The sequence below is a fragment of the Elgaria multicarinata genome, chromosome 13 (assembly GCF_023053635.1).
Source record: "Elgaria multicarinata webbii isolate HBS135686 ecotype San Diego chromosome 13, rElgMul1.1.pri, whole genome shotgun sequence".
Classification (NCBI taxonomy): Eukaryota; Metazoa; Chordata; class Lepidosauria; order Squamata; family Anguidae; genus Elgaria; species Elgaria multicarinata.
In genome coordinates, this window is record NC_086183.1 from 16785948 (window position 1) to 16806133 (window position 20186).

At 48.0% G+C, this 20186-nt stretch overlaps 2 protein-coding genes across 3 annotated transcripts in view; one reads left to right on the forward strand and one right to left on the reverse strand.

The window, feature by feature from the left end:
- The window catches only part of PABPC4 (poly(A) binding protein cytoplasmic 4), a 563337-nt gene that overhangs the window by 417268 nt on the left and 125883 nt on the right, over positions 1-20186 (reverse strand). The gene's annotated exons all lie outside the window — the stretch shown is intronic.
- MACF1 (microtubule actin crosslinking factor 1) overlaps positions 1-20186 on the forward strand; it is a 324508-nt gene that overhangs the window by 247980 nt on the left and 56342 nt on the right. The gene's annotated exons all lie outside the window — the stretch shown is intronic.

Sequence of the window (20186 nt, forward strand, 5' to 3'; positions counted from 1 at the left end):
AGGATCAAGTTGGTCTCATTCCCCAAAGAGCCCTCTCCATCCCTGTCAGATCTTGGAGGAGACCAGATGCACCCTAAATTCCCTGTTGGGTTGATGGCAAAGTAGCAGAGCACACTGCCAGCTGATCTCTCTGCAGGAAATCCCGCAAGAGCCATAAGAAAACCAGGAGCTGTTTCAGGCACAAGCACTAAAGAAGGAGCTATAAGCCTCCTTCCAGCAGCTCTTGCAGTTCCTGGTCATCCACAGCTCTGAGCTCCCTGAACTTAATTCCAAGGGAAAATTTAACACTCCTACCCAGCTAACCCCATTCACTCCTCTAGAGATGTAAAATTTCTTCTGGTGTGCACTATAAGGACCAGGCTTTTCAAGGGATGCTCTGAGACCTTGTTGATGAATTGTAGGCGATAACTTTCTCCTACAGAAAGTGGAGGAAGGAACTAGAGGATCAGTTATCCTACACTTGATACTGACCAATAGGGACGACTTTGTGGATAAAGTGGCAATTACGGGAGCTTTAGGGGAAACTGGCCACGTCATATTTGAATTCTTGATTTTAAAGGAAGCAAAAGCTGTGTGTAGCCATACGCGTACTCTGGATTTTAGGAAAGCGGATTTTAATAAACTCAGAACTATGATAAGTAAGGTCCCATGGCAAGTGGCCCTAATGAGAAAAGGAGTCCAAGATGGGTTTTTTTAAAAAGGGAATTTTAAAGGCACAATTGCAAACAATTCCAACAAGGAAAAAAGGTAGAAAACAACCACAAAAGGCTTAGAGATTATATGAAAACAAAAAGGATACCATTAGGAAGTGGAAGGGAGGCCAGGATACAAAAGAAGAGTACAGGCAGGTAGCACAGAAGTGCCGAAATAGCGTCAGAAAGGCTAAAGCTGGGAATGAGCTGAGACTAGCAAGGGATGCTAAAAGCAATACAATGGCTTTCTTCAGATACATGAATAGTAAAAGACAGAGGAAAGAAATGGTGATTCAACTGCTTAATGAGGATGGCAAATTGATAACAGATGATGAAGAAAAGGCTGAAGTTCTCAATTCCTACTTTGGCTCAGTCTTCTCCCAGAAGTGGGTCTATGACACACACACACACCCGGAGAAAGTGAAGTACGAGCTGAAGGGGCAAGATTGCAGTTTGAGATTGATAAACAAATGGTCAAGGAACACCTAATTTCTTTGAACGAGTTCAAATCTTCAGGGCCCAATAAACTACATCCTAGAGTAATGAAGGAGCTAGCAGAAGAACCCTCAGAACCACTGTCTATTATCTTTGTGAAATCATGGAAGACGGGTGAGGTGCTGGACGACTGGAGGAGGGCTAACGTCCCTATCTTCAAAAAGGGCAAAAAGGAGGAACCTGGGAACTACAGACCAGTCAGACTGACATCCATCCCTGGGAAGATTTTGGAGCAGATTATAAAGAAGTCAATCTGTAAGCACTTTGAAAACAATGCAGTGATTACTAGAAGCCAGCATGGATTTCTCAAGAGAAAATACTGTCAGACTAATCTGTTCTCAGTTTTTGATCGGGTAACCTCCCTTGTGGACTGTGGGAATGCTGTGGGCATAATATATCTTGACTTCAGCGAAGCTTTTGGCAAAGTGCCCCATGATATTTGGATTAACAAACTACCTAAAAGTGGGCTAGATGGAACAACTATTAGGTGGAACCACAGTTGGCTACAGAATTGGATTCAAAGAGTGCTTATCAACGGTACCTTCTCAAACTGGTGTGAGGTAACGAGTGGGGTACCACAGGGCTCAGTCCTGGGCCCAGTGCTCTTCAACATTGTTATTAATGATTTGGACGAGAAGGTGCAGGGAACACTTATCAATGTGCAGATGACACAAAATTGGGTGCGATAGCTAATATCCTGGAAGAAAAGAAACAAACTTCAAAGTGATCTTGATAGGCTGGAGCACTGGGTTGAAAACAACAGAATGAAATTTAATAGGGATAAATGCCAAGTTCTACATCTAAGAAAAAAAACCCCAAATGCATAGTTACAAAATGGGGGATACTTGGCTCAGCAATACTACAAGTGAGAAGGATCTTGAAATTGTTGTAGATCACAAGCTGAATATGAGCTGCAAAAAAAGCAAATGCTATTTTGGGCTGCATTAATAGAAGTATAGCTTCCAAATCGTACGAGGTACTAGTTCCCCTCTATTCATCACTGGTTAGGCCTCATCTTGAGTATTGCGCCCAGATCTGGGCACCACACTTCAAGAATGATGCAGACAAGCTGGAGCGTGTTCAGAGGAGGGCAAGGAGGTCTGGAAACAAAGCCCTATGAGGAGAGGCTGAAAGAACTAGGCAAGTTTAACCTAGAGAAGAGAAGATTGAGGGGAAACATGACAGCACTCTTCAAATACTTGGAAGGTTGTCACACAGGAGGGACGGGATCTCTTCTCAATCCTCCCAGAGTGCAAGATATGGAATAACAGGCTCAGGTTACAGGAAGCCAGATTTCAGCCAGACATCAGGAAAAACTTCCCAACTGTTAGAGCAGTACAACAATGGAACCAATGACCTAGGGAGGTCATGGGCTCTCCCACACTAGAGGCCTTCAAGAGGCAGCTGGACAGCCATCTGTCAGTGATGCTTTAAGGTGGATTTTTGCATTAGGCAGGGAGTTGGGACTTGATGGCCTTATAGGCCTCTTCCAGCTCTACTATTCTATGATTCTATTATTGATGTCTGACATCACTTGCAGCGTGGCTTCTTACCTTCCTTGGAAAGAGGCAGGTGGCGCTCTGGTAGAGCTCTGAAGATCTTTTGCCAGACATTTTGGAGCATGGCCACTTGAACTTCTAACTACTGAATGCCTTTCTGTAGGTCTGCTTGGAGTTTCAAAAGAACTGTTTTGAAATCTCTGCACTGCTGCGAGTGAACATAGGAAACTGCCTTATCTACCCCAGTATTGTCGACACTGACTGGCAGCAATGGCTCTGCAAGGTTTAAGAACATAAGTGCCATGCTGGATCAGACCGAGAGTCCATCTAGTCCAGCACTCTGTTCACACAGTGGCCAACCAGCTGTCAACCAGGGACCAACAAAGCAGGACATGGTGCAACAGCACCCTCCCACCCATTTCCCCCACAACCCTTTTCAGTACCCTGCAAAGCTCCTTGACGCACCACTGACACATTTCCTGGAAAAACCATCCAAGAGTATGGGGGGCCACAATAGTGAAGGCCCTGCTTACCTGCCACTTGGATCTGAATTCCATAATGGAAGGGACTTAGAACAAGGCTCTCCCACCATATCTTGAAGAGCAGAAGAAAGATATTTCAGATTCTTAGCTGCCAGAATTAAAATTGTAGGTATCACTCCAGGAAGAGGGTGGGGTGAAAAGAAATGTTACAACTCTTAGATGCTGGGATTTTGTGTCACTTGTAGGCATCCAGTGTTTTTTCCAAGGCTGTCTAGGAGGCTTGAACTCACGTCAATTTAAAGCAAGGATTTCAGGTTCAGGATAGTCAATTTCTGTGATGAAGTTTGGTGCGGCACCTATATTGATGTCAACTGCTTTAAATGCAGACTTTGATTTGAAGATGGGGGGCAGAATAGACCTTTTTTCCTGGAGGAGGAGATGTATGTTGGCGCTCCTTTTGTCGGCATGTGACCCAGTGAGGAAATAGCAAAAGAATTTCTGGCTGTAAACTCAACACATTATTCTTTATAAGCGGAGGGTGGGTGGGAGGAGGAAGGCTCGCATGGAATTCCTCAGATTTTTCCTACAGGAAGACTGGGGAGCGTAAAAACAGCCCTGCACAATTTGAAAAGGCACATGAAGGAGCTGCTTTGGGGAAACCGTTGGCCAGCTTGTTGTTACAGCTGCACCCAATTATTACAGCCAACCTAGACTTTCTCTTCTGTGACTGTAATGTCTGGCTGTCTGCTGTGCTTTTGCGCCAAGCAGAGGAAGGGCTTCGAAGGGGCTCTTGGAATGCGTGTGCAAAGGAGACTGTCGCCAGGCAAAGCTCTGGGAAGAGAAAGGCCCTGACAGTCTCTCTCAGCCTGTATGGACCTGGAACTGCACAGAGCTTCTTTGAAAGGGGAAATAATCTCTCTTGCTTGGAGTGGATGGTGCCACCAAAAGTGGGCTGAAGAAATTAATTCTTATGCAAGAGTACTCTCTTGATCACTGCACCTTGGTCCTTCCCTTAATCCTGAAGGGTGTTCTGTATGTGTGTCTGTCTGCATGTCAGAGGCAACTATCTGGTTGCCAAGTTACCTCCCTCGCCTTGGGGGAAGAAATCATATTTAAAATATGAATTGATTAACAAGAATAGCTTTCCTTTGCGCTGTGGGTTGTGCACCTGCTCTGTTTACAGCACACCTGTGGTATGGATTGCTTAGGGTGATTGGAGGGTAGTTTCCTGTGGGGGAGAAGGAGTACAGTCTGTGCTTACTTTGAAAGTGAAATGCACTCAACCTGCCCCACTCAAACACAAGTAGGGTGGGTGGAGGTTTAAACCATCACCTTGCAGGTGATGGTTTAGTCTTTAGTCTTTTACTGCAGGCGTGATGCTGAGGAAGAACATATTGGCAAATGTTCTGATGTGGAAGGGGTAAACTCTGTTCTCTCTGGCTGTAGCTTTCAAACTGTTTTGAGGAAATCTGGGCTTTGGGAAATGCTCATCGGGGTCTCTCAATGTAAACAGCGCAGCAGGACCTTCCCCGGCAGACAGCTTCAAAGGAGAGCCTGGCCAGGGCCCTTTGTGAGCTAAGCTGATTCCAACAATGTGCCACAGAGCCTTCTGCAAAATGCCAGGCTCTCATGGTATACAAGCCTGGGTGAACAAGAGTGCTGGACCGTTAGTCTGATCCAGCATGGCTCTTCTTAAGTTCTTAGTCCAGTATGGAAAGAGTTCCTTCAGAGCCAACCTTTGAAAAATGTGGCAGCTCCATGCATACAAGGAATAATGAACTATTCAGAGCTTTAAGGAGTCAGGGCCTCATGATGACAAGTACCTGTGCAGTGTTTCTACAGCCAGTTTTGTGTTGAGCTGTTCCCCGATTTGTGCAGTGAAACCAAAAGCTTGTTTGTATCTAAAGCAAGACACCTTCTGCAAAGAGGGGTGTTGCAGGGATTCCAGGTTTCTGGGGACTCACTTTGTGAAATACTGAGCACATGCTCAGAGGTACTCTGTATTAACGCTCTAGCTGGGGATACAGCTGAGCTGTAGAGCTGAGCTCCTTCCTAGCTCCTTCCTATCTCTCCTCTCTCATCTCACACTATTGCCCCGCTCGTGCTCTTTGCTCCTCTGATGCCATGTTTCTCGCCTGCCCAAGGGTCTCTACTTCCCTTGCTCGGCTTCGTCCATTTTCTTCTGCTGCCCCTTATGCCTGGAACGCTCTTCCAGAACATTTGAGAACTACAAGTTCAACCGCAGCTTTTAAAGCTCAGCTAAAAACTTTTCTTTTTCCTAAAGCTTTTAAAACTTGATTTTGTTCTGACTTTATACTGTTAGTTTTACCCTAACCAGTGCCTGTTTACCCTACCCTGTGCCTGTTTGCATTCTCTTCCCCTCCTTATTGTTTTATTATGATTTTATTAGAATGTAAGCCTGTGCGGCAGGGTCTTGCTATTTACTGTTTTACTCTGTACAGCACCATGTACATTGATGGTGCTATATAAATAAATAATAATAATAATAATAATAATAATAATAATAATAATAATAATAATAATAGAGCACTCTGGTCCAAATTAAGCCTGGCATTACACATGTTCCTTCCTCCTGTGGATTCATGTGTGGTGGCAGTAGCATTGTGGGCTCCTTGCTTCTCCAAAACATAGCTAAAGTGAGAAACAGGTAGCATTTCCTTTTCTCCTCCGCCCCTTTCACCTCTTTTCAAACATATTGTCCCCAAAATTAAAACAAATGGAGAAGAGGCTGGAAGAAGAGTAAAGGTAGCTTTTGTGTGTGGTTTTCTAAGCAAGGAAGAAACTTTCATTCCAATAACAAAGGCTCGTTCTTCATATGGCTTTGTTGGGAAGGTGCTGTAATCTATCAGGAGGGCTGATTGTGGGGGTGGAGGCCCTTTGCCAGTGCTCAGATGAACTCTTATTATCCTGCGTGTCTTGGGACTTAGCCCTCTCCTGTAGTTAAAAAAAAAAAAGTTTTGCTGGTCCTCATTCAAGTGGCATCTCACAAGCATTGAACAAAATGCCCTTGAAATCCAAGTATGAAATTTGAGCCCTTTGAAATATCTAAACATGTTCACAAAAAGACATGTCCAGCCCAGCGCTCTGGCTGTGTTTTGACCCCATGGCCTGGATGCTTCTCAAAACGTAGGCGTGAGGGTGCATGGGCAAGGCAGGTTAAGTGGCAGGAGGCTGGGACCTGTGCTGATTAGCTAACAAGGGTGAATGAGAGATTTACGCTTTATTGATCTTGTGCCTTGGTATCACTGCAGCCTCTGAGTGTTTAGACTCTAGTTCCCTCTCCTCACCCTTTATATTAATCTGCAGGTTCATTAAATACCTTGCTCTCCTATTCTAGGAAAAAAATCCTGTCTCAGCAATTTTAAATAGTTTAAAAAAAACAGTGTACAAGGGCAAGGGGGGTATTTCAGTATATACAGCTAATCCCACCCACCCCACTCATGCAGGCTTAAAGCTGCAGCTTTGTACCCTATAAGCCCAGATACCGCGAGGGAGGGGGCTGCTTGATGAGGAAAATGCACTCTGCTCATGTTCAAACTGGGTGCTGCCGCGGGAGGGCAACAGGGCGTCGCTTCTCTTTGTCAAGGGATTTGCGCTGCGACCCAGCCAAGGGGACGGGGGGGCGGGCAGCCCAGACAAGGCGGGGAGGGGACGTTGCTCCCCCTTACTACAATGAGAAAGAGACGTTTTCTTTTCTTCGCCCCCTCCCCCAAACTCTCCAAGTCTGACTGGGGCGACCTGGCGATCGCGGACGAGTAATAGCGGGGGAGGGGAAGCGAAAACGGTTTTTTTTTTAGCTTGGCTAGGCCCAGCTGGCGGGCCGCCTTTTCCGATGCTAAGCTACCCGCCCGCTCCATGCCTGGTGGGGCTGGATTTGCCGCCTCGATCCGTCCGTTGCGCCTGGCCTCTCCGGGCCCGCCTGGGGCGCGCTGGCGGCCGTCCCCGCCCCTCCGCTTGCCTCGCTTGCTGGTCTCCGCCTCCTTTCCTCCCATCCTCCACCCCCCCTTCGCTTCGCTTCGCTTCCCTTCCCTTCGGAGTTGGCAGCGCGCTGGCCCAGCCGGGATCGTGCAGCCTTCGGCTCCGGGGCCTGCAGCTCGCCTGCCGGAGTTGAGCTCTCTCTCCGGGGGGGCGGACCGCTGCTTAGACGAAAAGAAGGAGCGGCTTGTCAGCCATCGCGCCCCCCCTCCCCGGCTTCCATCCCTCCATCCGAGCCGCGCAGCCTTTTGTTCCCCCGGCAAGAAGTTTGTGCGCGAAGAAGGGCCGTGACAGCTGCAGCCCCGCTCGAGAGAGGCGGAGGCGAGCTCGGCGGCTCCTGCTCGCTTGACATGCAGCCCACGGCTCGGCTCGGCGAGGACGGCTGCCCGGGGAGGCGGGCCCCGCCGCCGCCGCGCACAAAGGGCTCCAACTAACTTCCCTCCGGGAGAGCCGCGGACGAGCGAGCGAGCGAGGCACGGCGAGCGCTTCACCTGCGCGGCGGCCCGGGCGGTCATGGCACGAACCGAGAGCAGCCCGGCCGAGAGGGCGCCAGGAGCCGGCCGGCCGCGCCAGCCCCCCGCGCCTCTGCGAGCCTGGGGAGCCGGAGGCTGCCCGTGAAAGGGGAGCGCCGAGCGGACTTGGCCGCGGGATCAAGCGGGCGCGCCGTGTCCCTCGGCGGCTGGCAAGGGAGACCGGCGGCGCTTTCCCAGGACCGCGGCGGCCGTTGCCCAACGCGCCCTGGCACGGGGGCTGAACCAGCTCGCCCGCCCGCCCGCCGAGGATGCTGAGCAGACAGGAAGCGGCCGACTTTGCCCGGTATGAAGAACTTCCTGTGTTTGAAGCGCGAGGAGTGTCCGCCGCCAGCCGCTGTCCGAGCGAGCAGAGCCGCGCCAGGGGGCGAGGCGAGGCGGAGCGGCGGCGGCCGCCCCTCTCCATGCGCCGCGGCCGGGCCGGAGAAGCAGCCTCTGCAAAGCGCCACCCTGCCCGGGCATGAAGGCGCTGGGGAGGCCGGGCCTTTGTTCCGCGAGGAGGGCGCGCTCCGCGGGCGCCTTCGGAGGGATGCGGGGGAGCCTTTCTTCGCCTTCCGCAGCTGAGCTGGCGACCGGGGCCTCTTCCAAGCGGGCTTCGTGGCCGAGCGGGAGCAGCCCCGCCGCCGCAGATCATTGGCTCGCAATCTGGCACTCCAACGGCCGTTACACGGGGACGTGCCCCTTTTCGCTTTGGACTGTCCGCATTTCCTTCCTTCCTTCCGCAGGAGCAATGGAATGTGTTACCGCCTTCAAGTTCTTCCACGCTGGAAGATGATTTCTCCCGCTGGAATTCTGTTTGATTTACGTGGAATACAAATGATGGCCTCCAAGTAGTTTTAGAGATTTTAATATATGTTTAACAGAATGCATTTTCTTTTGCTGTGGATGGAAAGCTGACGGGGGAGGAGACTTGCTTGTGGGACTCTTTTGTGTTGTTTTTTTCTAAGTTATTTTGATATATATATATATTTTCCCTTGAAAAGTATGGGTAAACCACTGAGCAGGCCTGACTGTTTAAGGCAGAGTCCGGCTTGTTTGGGGAAAGGAGAGGATGAGGATGGATATATAGAAGACTGTTACGTTCCTCAGAGGTCCATCTATGACACAATGAGAATAAATGAGCAAATTGACCAGGGGTCTAAGCTTAACCAGCCTTCTAAGAGCACTCTAGAAAAAGGAGATGGCAGTACAATTTCTAGCAATGGGACTTTGGGGGGCCCTGGTGTCTTTGAATCAAAGGCACCAGAGAGCAAAAAGTTAGATGAGAGGGTCATTTTTGATGCCTTGAAGCTCAGCAGTGATGTTTCCAAGTCAGCACCAGCACCCCCACGGCGACGACCAAACCCAGAGAAGAAGGAGAACATCAACAGGCGGTCATGGAAGTCGTTTATGCCACCAAATTTCCCTGAATTTGCTGAAAGAATTGAGGCCTCCTTGAGCGAAGCCTCGGAAACTGGAGTTTCTAACCCATCCTTGCAAGAGAAGCAGGGGTCTAGCACCATGTTGGCAGAGAATTCCATGCAGGCAGGCCATGGGGAATCCATGTCAGAGCCGCTGACTATGGAGCATGTCCCCAAGTTGTCTGGCGTTCCTGAAATTCAGGAGGTGAAACAACTAAGTGAAGCCTTCTCTGAGTTTTCTCAGGATGAGTGCCAGCCACTTCTGGAACCAGAAGACATGGTGGTTGACCTCACAGGTGGCAAGCGGCAGGACCTCTTGAGCGCAACGTGGCCAAGGGTGATGAAAAACGCCATCAAAGCAGGCCTTAGTGGTGGGCACCATGACACCTTAGAGGCAGATAATACTGACTGTGTCATAGAAACAGTGCCCCTGTCTCCCTGCCTGAGTGAAGAGCTCCTGGATCCAGGCATGAACATTCTCATCACCCCCAACCTCCGAGAAAAGACTGAGTCGGAGCTGAGGTTTGAAGAGGATGAGCGATTGATCATGATGGAGACTGAAGAGGTGTGGGAGGAGAGCTTGCTGTCAGAGAAAGGGAAGGCTGTTGAGAAAAGACATTGTTGCTTGACAGATATTTCTGAAGAAAGGGAACAATTAAGTGTTCCATCCATGACAGTTTCGGAAGCTGTAGAGAGTTTTGCTGGTGTCCAAGGGACCTCTAACCACCCATCTCACTGGCAAGAACTCTGGGATGACTCACAGCTGCAGGCTGTCAGCTCCGCTCCAGTTCCCCAGGAAACGCATCCAGACTTAAATGCTGAACCCGGAGAGGAGGAGGTCTGTTCCAGCAATGCTGAAGCTATAACGGTTCAACCTGAAGAGGAGGGTTTTGCTTCTGTTTTAGGAGATTGTGCCAGTCCTCTTGTCCCAGAGCAGTTCTCTGACACAGATTCTGTGCAGATGTTCCTTGAACTCGAAAAGCTTTGCATGAACGAAGGAGAGGGAGATGAAGCAGCTTCCGTTGATCTGGAGGTGCAGGATGCTAGCCTATGTTCAGAAGGCCTGGATCCACAGGAGGATTTGGAGGGGCTCTCTGAGAATTTAGCAGAAGCTTCCCAGTATTTGGCTCACCTTGAAGTCAGCGTGGCAGATTCTGCGGTGGTGTCAGATTTAGAGGACTTTGATGCCACATATGGTTCCCAAGTAGCAAGTACAACAGAACCTACCCTTTCAGAATCTTTCTCTGAACGGGAAACTTCTGGTGACTCAGAAAAGATTATGTTTTCCAGTCCTCCAGCTGCAAAAGATGCTGCATCACAACACTCACTCTCATCCTTAGTTAGTCAGATAGAAGAGTGTGGGACAGCTCATGAACTAGCAAAAAGCCACAGGGTTGAAGGGTTGTTGAACTTTGCCTTGGGAGAGCCTGTGGCTTCAGTTGATATCTCTTGCTGTAGAGGACCACTTCCATGGACCCATGTTTTTGCAGAAGGCAGAGAAGTAGAGGAAGAAATACCACCTGCTACATGCTATGGGACAGAGGAGACTTCTCCAAGCCATGATGAACTTGTTACAACTGCTGAGGAGCTGGACTCCCAGCCAGATTTTGACTTCACAAAAGATGTGGTGAGCACAGAGGGAAAAGAGCTGCATGCTTCTTATGAGCTGAGCCCTTCCGAAAGGGCTGATTTCTCAAATTGGGATGTCCCAGAGCTGGTTTCTGAGGATGAGGTTGCAGAACTAGACAAGGAGAACATCCTGTATGGGGGCCACATTAATGAAGAGGACATAGATAGTCCCTGGGTGCCCTTTCAGTATGATGTTGAATTGGAGCATGGCACTGAGGACCCCATAGAATACACAGACTCCTTTGAAGATCTGAAGGCAGTAGACCCAAGCCATCGGTGTCAAGTTGAGCCTTTGGCATGGCCAGTGTGTGATGGTGGAGACATGGCAGTGAGCACTGCAGTTCTTCAAGAGGGAACACCAAAGATGGCTGAGCAGGTAATAACAGCTGGCCATCCAGCAGTAGAGAGAGACTTCTTGGAGCATGGAGACCTGGAGTTGCTTTTCAGGGAGGGTGGGAACGATGAGGTAACAAGGGGCGGGGAATGCGATGTCACATATGTGTGTGCGAACTCCTCCTCCTCCTCCTCCCTGGACTTTGTTGAAGCCTTGTGTGCTGCACAACCCAGTGCAGAAGGCTTTGCCTCCACTGTTGAAGAGGCAGCTGCTTCAGTCAGTCCCTTGCCTAGTGGCGAGGCTCTTGATACCTTTACAGATAGCACAGAGGAACTTGCTAGCACTGCAGTGGGACCTTCCACTGTTGCTCAACCAGTGGCTGCAACCCCCACCACATTATCATCATTTTCAGCCTCACTTGCTTCAACCCCAGGTTCAGGGGGATTCACTTTGTCCAAGAATGAGGAAGATTGTGGTGCAGGTGGCCTCCTGGCAGTCACTTGGGTGCTCAATGTACAGGAGTTGGTGCCAGCATTACCGAGTGCAGAGGAGATCTCTGCTCCTTTGCCATTTTGCATGGAATATTGGTCTCCTCAGCTTTCCAGCAGAGAGGAGCAGCCCATTCTGGAAGAGCTGACCAATGCTACAGCATCCAACTCCTTTGAGGAACTCATTCTGGCCACTCAAAGAATGGAAGATCTTGTGACCCTTTTGCCACTGGATGCGGAAAACCCTGATGCTGTCGTTAGTCCACCAGAGCAGGAAGATTATGGTCTTCCCCTGGCGCCAGGGGAATTATGGGATATCGTTCACAGCATACCACATGTGCCTGCTTCTGCTGCACCTGAAATTGAAGAAGGGTTGACCTCTGCTAGGCCAGGCCATGGAAGTCCTCCCGTTTCCTCCCTTGCTGCTGAAGGGCCTCCTGCTGGAACGGGTGGATTGGTTCCAGATAATGAGGTATTTGTTTCCCGGTTACCCACACGCTGTTATGTCAGACATTAAATCACTTTGTAGGGAGTTGGGGAGGAAGTGAGGAGTTAATCCATAGATGACTGACTAATACAATTTATAGAGTACAAAGCAGGCATGCCTGACTTCTCTCTTCTGTTCAGGCTTGGGGGCTCCTTCTCTTGGAAAGGGGGTTAAATTTTGCAGATGGATTTAAGGGTCCCGGTAGAAACAGGATGGTCTTTAAAAAAAAAATTAAGAGCTGGGGCAAATCTATTATTTGTTGACTTATTTAAAATATCCCACCACCACCATCACCACTGTCTTGAACTGACAGTCATGCACTCAGAAAAAAAAATAAAAAATTTCTGCTGAAGGATTGCGATTAAGTTGTGCATAGTTGCAGAACTCCTAGTTGGAAAAAAAATTGCTGAGAGGGAAGTGGTGCAAAGGCAAATTCAAGTTGCAAAGGCAAGAGCAGTTTGAAGGTTCTTCCAAATTCACAGGGAAACTTTCTTTTTAATCTGTATATAATAGCAGTTTGGAAAAGAGAGGTTTTATGCAACATCAGTCTTCTATAATAGGACATCGTTCTCTTTTGAATACTGATTTTGACAGTTGTCAACCAGCTAAGCTACTTCCCTAATCATCATGAGGGTTTTTTTCTGCATCGGAGCTTGGCTTAGCTGCAATTTCTCACGTTTCAGACAGTTGCACATTTCAAAACAAAAATAATAAAAAAGCAAAACTACTCAGAGGCTTGAGAACTGCCCTGAAGTAACGGTTAATCCAGATGTGGAGAACAGTCTCCAACTGTGAGCAAAAGGCTGAGTTTTTGTATGGATAAAAATGCAGCCTCCACAGCCAAGACTGTACAATTCCAACGTGCAATTAGGAAAGAGAGAAGAAGTGCCAAGCCAGCCAAGGGGATACAAAGTATTGGTCTGGCCAAGGGAGAGGGTGGGGGTGGGGGGCACAGTCATTTGATGCGAAAAGGTTCTCGGTCCTCTGGTGCCAAAATGTGGGAGGGATTTATACAAATTGCAAGTGGTGGCCAGTTTGGGAACGACTCTTTGTTGACATAGCTGATGGAGAGAAGTCATGAATGGCTAAGGGACACTTCACACATTGCAATTTTGGTGGGGGTGCCAAATCACATTAGGGGAGCAGACCTGGGGGGTGAGGAGAGAGAGGGCTTGTCCTCTTTCTCCCAGGTTTGTCCTCCTAATCTAAACTCCACCCCACCCCCAAAACTGCTGTTTGTCCTGCAGGTATGGGTGGGGGTGGGGAGAGACATAATGACCCTGTTCAGAGGACATGCTAAGCCACGGTGGTTAAGCATTTTGAGCTAAACATTAATAAACCGCCCAGAGAGCTTCGGCTATTGGGTGGTATAGAAATGCAATAAATAAATAAATGAATGAATAAATAATTATGGCTTAGCGTGCCGTGTGAACCATTCCGAACCATGATGGCTGCATAACTGTGATTTAAACACACTCAGGCCTGGTTCAGACAACACGCTAAACCCTGCTGCTTAACCACAAGATGGTTAATGGAATCCCCTTAACCATTTTGTGGTTAAGCAGCAGGGTTTAGTGTGTTGTCTGAACCAGGCCTCAGTAACCATTTGCTGCAAAAGGGTTAGCAGCCTAGCCATGGCTTAGCATGTTGCCTGAGCAAGCCCACTAAGTACATTAGACAGAGAGCTGTGGCATCTTCTGACTTGCATAATGTACTTGCACAATGTGTTTATTGCATACTTGTGTGTTGTATTTGCCCCCGGGTAATATATAAACACGTAGGATGGAGAGGTCAGAGGAGTTACAATGGAGGGTGGGAATAGGATAGTGGAAGCCAAGCTAGGAGGGCTCAGGGGAGTCTTTGCTTCTTGTGGAAAGATTTGAAGGAGGGTAGAGAATAGTGAGCCTGATGCATTAGAAGAACCTGATCCTATGTATGTTTTACTTGGAAGCAAGTCCTACTAAATTCAGCACGACTTGCTTCCAAGTAAGTGTACATAGGAACACTCGAAACTAAGTATCACACACACACACTTTCTTTAGTGCCTGTACATTTAATTTCTGTACTCATCAACTGCCTGTTGAAATAAGTTCAATTTTTGTTAATTCAAGGTCATTACATCTTCCTCCTCTTCTGTACTCCCCACTCCCACCCTGGCTTTCAGCTTTCCAAGGCCTCAGACTATATACTCTTCTCTCACCTGAGCTTCTCAGCAGCCACAGAAGTTTGATTTTAGGCTCAGGGACTGTAACTTATCCAAGGCTAATTTGAATTTGTTTCTTGCATGTTGAAATGAAACTTTGGTCACTGCTCTGCAGTGGCTCAACTCCTGATGCAAAATTTGAAGCATGTAGGAAAAGGGAGTGCCTGTGGTCCTCCTCTACCAGGAACTTTAGTAACCACTGACCCTTCCCCTCCATTTCCATTTTGCAGTCTCTTCCTGCTTCCATTTATCCCTATCAAGGATGGGTTTGCAGCTTTGTTCAAGTGGAAGCTGCGAGCCAACGCTTCGAAATTCTCTGTGCAGTCTGTATTTGAAGCACAAAGCTATGCTTCCAAGTATTTTCTGCTGAGGCGGTTGTTAAACTTGATTTTCTTTTTTAAAACCTCCCCCACTGAACCTGTCTCTGGTTTCTGGATCAGACCCACCCAAATGCAGCAGCTGTTCTTGGTTGTGATCGGGGGCGGGGGGAGGGGCGGGGCGGGGAGGAGGCAGTCTTCTTGTCCCAAGTGAAATACTTCGAAGTCCTCTTCTGTGTTGGCTTTAAAAATACGTTTTGCGTTTGAGGTTAGGGCCTGAGCATGCAGGCAGAGGTGGTGGCATGTGCCTGTAAAGTGCTCACATGCCTGTCTTATCGGTCTGGGGCTCTTGTGCGTGGCTGCTGTTGTAGGAGGGCCCGTTCCATTTATATATACATTATATATAATGTAAAATACGCAGTTCCCACAGAAGAGGCGGGTGAGTCGTCTGCTGTTACGTTGCCATCAATCCGTCCAACTGGAGACTTGCTCTGTGGCTCTGGACAGCATCTTTGCTTAATATCCTGGCATGTTCCCATTTCTGGAGACAAGTGCTGAACGTTATGAGAGAGGAATAAATGTTCTCTGTCTTTTCCAGGCAGAGTCTTTCTGTCTTTTATCCCATCCGAGGGAGAGCGAGAGAGCAGCTGTCTCCCTCAAAGCCTTCAGCAAACCATCACTCCTTCGCTTTTGCCACTGAGAGGGAGCTTGGACACCATATTGTTTGGGAGCGGTTGTTAAACTTTTATTGAGCGCCAAAGCTTTAAAATGTGTCGCTGTTCACGGGTGTTTGTGAACAGAACAATGTATCGTTCAGTTCCACAGTTCTTGTCATTGATTTCATTTTTGTGCTCCCACTCCTCCAAAGAACTCAGGGCTCCTTAAACTTCCCCCAAAGTATAACGGTACATGGTCTCTCCCCCTCCTGCTGCTGACACTTTCTCTTCACAACGGCCCTGTGTGGTAGGGCTGACTGAGAGATGGTAACCTGCCCAGGTTCACCCACTGAAGATTTTAATTGAGTAGACTAAGCACCTTATCTCAGTTGGAGAACTGGGGGTATGTCTACACCAGCCCTATATCCTGGGATCATCCTGGGATCATTCCTGTGCATCCAAATGCCACACAGGGGATCCCGGGAGCAGGCAGGGACGATCTCTCCATTTTCCTGGGATAACCCTTAGATGTAGAAAGGGCCTAAGAAACTGGGGCAGGGGATGGATATGTGCACCTTGGAATGACAGCTGTTTTCTTGCCCTGTTTAGTCCTAGTTAAGATGCTCTGTCTAATCATACATCTGTTAAGAACATAAGAAGAGCCCTGCTAGATCAGACCAAGGGTCCATCTAGCCCAGCAGCACTCTGATCACACAGTGGCCACCCAGCTGTCAACCAGGGAACCACAAGGCAGGACATGGTGCAACATCACCCTCCCACCCATGTTCCCCAACAACTACTGTATATAGGCTTACTGCCTCTGATACTGGAGGTTGCACTTAGCCATCAGGACTAGTAGCCATTGATAGCCTTTGCCTCCAGGAATTTATCCCACCCACCCCCCTTTTAAAGCCATCCAAATTGGTGGCCATCACCACATCTTGTAGTAGTGAATTCCATAGTTTAACTATATACTGTGTGAAGAAGTCCTTCCTTTTATTTGTCCTGAATCTCCTACCAATCAGCTTCATGGGATGACCGCGGGCTCTAGTATTTTGGGAGGGGGAGAAAAAGGTATCCCTCTCCACATTCTCTACACAATGCATAATTTTGTACACCTCTATCATGTCTCCCCTCAGCTTCGTTCCCCCCCCCCAAGCTGAACAAGCCCAGCTGTTGTAACCTTCCCTTATAGGAGAGATGTTCCAGCCCCTTAATCATTTTAATTTATTTATTATTTATTTATTTAAAACATTTGTATCCCGCCCTATATCATTAAGATCTCAGGGCGGCATATTCAGATTCTTTCATCAAACTTTTAGGTGTTGGTTAGGCCTTGCTGTAGTTTATCCCAGCCTTGCATAAAGAACTTTAAAGGTCACAATGAGGAGTTTTCACCCAATGTGAAAATGAGGTAGAAGTGATTGGAGGAAGAAAGTAACATAGCCAAAGCTTTGGAAAATGAGATGCAGGCTGAATAGATTCACCCTTTGCTCTGTTCCCACAGAGGGAGGTGGCAGTGCGAAGTAATCCTCCTTAATCTCCCATTTGTCAGCTTGGCTTTGGGCCTTTGCTGTTTAGCAACGCAGGGCAAACAATGCCATCTTATCTCCTGCTACGGCCGCTGTTTATCATTCATGAAGCATTTTAATGTTTCTCATTTCTCTTTAGTTGGCCCAGTCCTGGGAGGTAGGCCACTGTTTCCCCTATTCCACAGCAAGGGAACCGAGGCTGATGTGCCTTGAGTCCAAAGCAGAGATTTGTACCCAAACCAGAGCCCTATGCAGGAATTCAAAACTGACGTGTGAAGGGGCCATGCGCATCAGCCCTGCCAGCCTACCCATATTGAGCGACCAGAGTTCCCGATTGTCCAGAGGACTGGAATGTGGTTACAATCTCTCTCCAGACCTTCCCACCCCCACGTAGCATTTTAGACTCGTGCATAAGACTAGCGAGTAGGGAGAAGAGGGTTGAGGCAGTTCAGGTGTTCATGAAGGAGCAGGGAGAGTGAGGCTAAGGTAGTTCTGGCTTTTCTAAATGAATTGGTTTGGAAATATGTGTGTGTGTGTTGAGTGGGGAGGCCAATCCAAGACAACTTTCTAAGGACTGCCTCCCCTTGTATGGACATGCCAGTGCCTGATGTTCTTACTTGGAGATGCTGTTCTGGGTTCCTCCACCATCTGGGGCGCAAGGGATGGCTACCCAAGACAGGGGCTTTCTTAGCAGTGGCACCAAGGCTGTGGAACTCCCTCCTGGAGAAGATTGGATCTGTCCCTTACTCTTGGTGCCTTTCTTCTGCCCAGGCCAAAGAGCCTGCTTTTCAAAGAGTCTTTGGGATACTCTGCTTATTTTTTTTTAGTATCTATGGGGAACTGTTTGTATTGCTCCTGTTGGGGGGCGGCTGCTCTTCTTCTTCTTCTTCTTCTTCTTCTTCTTCTTCTTCTTCTTCTTCTTCTTCTTCTGGGGATGGCGGTTGTTTTCCCTGCTAGTTGATTTTTGTTTTGTTTTGAGCATATCATATTTTAAATTATTTGTGAGCCACCTGGTAGATCTGCATAAGGCAGGATACTAATGCTTTAATTGGTGAAAGAAGGGGTTAGGGACAAATTTGGGAAGAGCAGCCATGAAGCAGGAGAAGCCAGAATGGTAGGGAGTTCAGCTAGTCAGCTCCTTACTGGCTTTCTCCAGCTCCAGAGCGTCTGTAAGAATGAGACGTAGGGCTGGCCCTGAGGAATGTGGTCAGCAGCCATGACATGAGGCTTTGCGTGCTGTCTGAATGAGCCATCACAGATCAACCCCCACAGAGAGACCTTTTGTGAACCACCCAGAGAGCTTCGGTTATTGGGCGGTATAGAAATGCAATAAATAAATAAATAATTTCTTGTAGCCTCAAAACACAGTGCTCTTCAGTGTCGCTGGGAGTAATCCAGTTGAGAATGGAGCGATACACAAGCATGTCTGAACTGGCTCATGCTGGTGACAAGTAGAGGGTGTCATGCGGCATGTTCTACCATGTGCAGATAGATCTCACTGTGTATCCGGGGTCTGGGGAGAGCAGCCCACCCATGCAGTCATCGTCTTCCTCAAGTAGCCGTCCCTAACCTGATGCCATCAGCTGGGTTGGATAACAACACCCATTGTCTCAATAATAGGAGTTGTAGTCCATCACCCCTGGAGGGTTATCTAATTGTGGAAGGCAGTGACTTGTGTGGGTGGCGTAGGCTCCACAGAGCCTCGATACAGTGTGAGAACTATGGGCAGATGGTAGGGCCTATCACTTGCCACCATCTACATGCAGGTTTCCTGCAGATTCCAACATGGAAGGATCTTCTGTGTAGGCATCTGGCACTGGGTGAAGCGCTCTTCATTCTAGCTGCATGATTCTCCTTGTCCAGGTATTATTACTTCTTCATCTCCTGTGCCTGGGTCCACACACAAAGAGTTACTGGTGCCATGCTCACACGTGATGATGGAGGTGTTTGCTCTTTTTCTCCTCCCACCAAGGGAAATGGCTGATGGCGGTCGGCTTTTGATGCTATTTCACCTGCACAAAGTGGGTGGTGGGGGTCACTGTCTTGTGGAGGAGAATGGCAGCATGAAATGTTTGCCAGCATCATTTTCAGGGAATCCAAGCCTCTCTGGTATGAACCACCTTCCCCTTTGTGAAAGCAGGATTTTCCAAACCCTTTTGTCTTAAGATGTTGTTTGTCCACAAATTTCATGGGAAGGTATGGGAGAAGGAGCAAAAGCATTAATCCTTTGGCTTTGAGAATGATAATGCAGTGTTTTGTTTTCAGTACGTTTACAATATCTTTTATATGTGCAAGGCAGCGCATAGGAAGCTCTTGTGCAGCTGGTGTGAGCATGCTATAGAATCTCTAGTGGTGTTTAGGGGGTGTTGGATAAATCTCTCCAAGGAAAGGGGTTATAGTTTTAACTCATCAAGATTTCATGAGTTGGGTGTGTTTGTGTAGCTAACCTGGCTTTTTTGCTGTGGCAGGGGCCGCGGGGGGAAGTTTGTTGGCTGCTCTTTTTATCACTTTGCCTTCCAAGCCTGTGTTTTGCATCTCGGTGCAGAGTGTTGGCCATGATTGGTGTTCTGATCTCCCTCCCTAGGACCCTCCTTCTTTATTTATCAAATTTATTACATTTCTATACTGCCCAATAGTTGAAGCTCTCTGGCAGCTCACAATAATTAAAACCATTATATATAGCATGATAAAAGACAGTATAAAGGCAAAATAAAAACCAGCAACAATGTGAAGATTTAAAACACAATACCAGATTTAAAACAACAAAGGTTAAAGAACTAAAATGCCTTGGAGGATAAGGAGGGACCACTGCCTAGGTTCCAGGTGTGCCTTTTCTGGGGAGGGCATCCCATAATCAGGGTGCCACCACCATAGAACAGGCCCTCTCCTTGGTCTTTCCTTTTTGAGGTCTGTTTAATCTTCTTTCCAAAAGTGAAATAAAACTCCAGGGGAATACCTTTAACTTCTCAGCGGATACGGATTACTTCTGTTTGCGAGCTTCACTCAAGGGTCACTGGGGTCCATTGATGAAGCCTCCCTTGATGCCTATTCATAGGTCTATAGATGGAAGCGTAGCCATGGAAGATGAATAGCCAGTGGACTCCAGAGATTTCCCTAATGGAGACAGCTATTGATTGCCGCCTCGAGGCCCAGCAGTGGGCATAAGGCGGGATGATGATGATGATGATGATGATAATAATAATAGGTATAGTGCAATGGCAAAGTATTGGCTTTAGACCAGGAACCCATATTCAAATCCTTTCAAAGCCATGAAGATCATTGGGAGGCAACCAGTTTGACCTTGGACCAGTCAGAATCTCTCAACTAATTTCAATATACTTTGCAGGATTGTTGTGAGGATGAAATCGAGGTGTAATTTCATTGTCGCATGTCACCCTAAGCTCCCTGCTAGATAAACATGTAATAAATAGCATGCTGAGGAAGGA